Genomic DNA, 1,345 nt, shown 5'->3' with positions numbered 1-1,345 from the left:
GGGTAAATAAGCTTTGCTCATCTCTTTGACTAATTAAGATTTCTGCATTGTTGAATCAGTAATCACTCATTGTCCATGTCCATGTTATAGTATGAATTCATTGAGAAACCTTACACTGTCGAGCCAATCCGAGTGTAACTCGTGTTCCGTTGTTTCATACTTGCTGCAAGGCTTCTAAAGTTTGAGCAATTTGCCCACTGATGCCGGCATGGTCTTTCCAAAACCATTTCAGTCACCTCTTTCCACCAGTGACTACTCTGATTAATGTTTGATATAGGGACTGAAAAGGCCTTGATGCAGAACAAGTACTGTAAATGCCATTCTTCAGCGGTAACAACTACGAACCAAGACCTCTTTTTCTGAAGATTAGGGCCTATCATTGTTGCAATTTGCAGGTCGTGAATGCTTTACCCTGTGCACAGCATTATTGCAGTCTTCATCAACCCCATCACTTGGCAATTATGTGCAAGTTAGTATTTTCCTTATTCTTAATTCTTATCATGAATCTTGTTTGACAATTAATTGTGTGAAAATTACAGTCATCCACCGACTCCAAAAACAACTATTGTGGGGGGCGGGGGCTACTAATACTATCGTTCATGAAATTGTATCACTCTTTTGATAGTTGGTGGTAATGGCTAATCAACTATCAACTGTTTATGCTTCCTCTTTTGTCGTTATCGAAGATAGCACGGCCGAGTGGCCCCTTTGGGAGCTGAAAATGAAAGAGCCTTGTTACTCATCGTTAGGGAAACATCCACAGTCGACGGTGGGCTGTGCCATCACCTCTGTCTTTGCCTTCAAACAATTTAACTCCTTTGAAATCAGTTAGAATCAAAGACTATTCCATTGTTATCTATTTAGTTTAATGAGATAACATGTAAATGTAGAAATTATAAACTGGAGGTGAATCTATTGGACCGAATAATACGCGGGCTCGGCAAGAATAGGAACAGCGCAGGAATCGGAAGATCGGAGAGAGAATAGTTATCTCAACCCTTTCTGACCCTACCCTATCTATGACGTAGGTTACCCTTGCCAATCCTTGGCATCCGCTGTCATGATTTCGTCTCCTCTACTGGACCTGAGAGCACTCACGTTCGTGCTTGCTGTGGTTAGCATCTTGAGGTCCTTCCACTTAGCATATTGGGCCCTAGGCCTGATCAAAACATTCAATTAAAGAAAATTTTAAAGTTGCGTTTGGTACATTACAATGCAATGTGATTACAGGTAATGTGATTGATAACATTGCAGTGTTTGGTTTATAAGTACTTTAATGAGAATGTAATACTAATTGTCAAAATTACCTTTAATTATTAAAATATAAGTTTAATATATTTATATT

The 1,345-nt window shown here is 39.2% G+C and overlaps 1 protein-coding gene across 4 annotated transcripts in view; it reads right to left on the bottom strand.

The window, feature by feature from the left end:
• The window catches only part of LOC110415092 (protein serine/threonine kinase), a 6,744-nt gene that overhangs the window by 4,418 nt on the left and 981 nt on the right, over window positions 1-1,345 (bottom strand). The gene's annotated exons all lie outside the window — the stretch shown is intronic.

Source organism: Theobroma umbraticum, unplaced genomic scaffold, assembly GCF_002168275.2.
Source record: "Theobroma umbraticum cultivar Fairchild unplaced genomic scaffold, ASM216827v3 scaffold_147.0, whole genome shotgun sequence".
NCBI lineage: Eukaryota > Viridiplantae > Streptophyta > Magnoliopsida > Malvales > Malvaceae > Theobroma > Theobroma umbraticum.
Note: the sequence above shows the minus strand (reverse complement) of the source record. Positions and strands in the feature narration are given on the sequence as shown.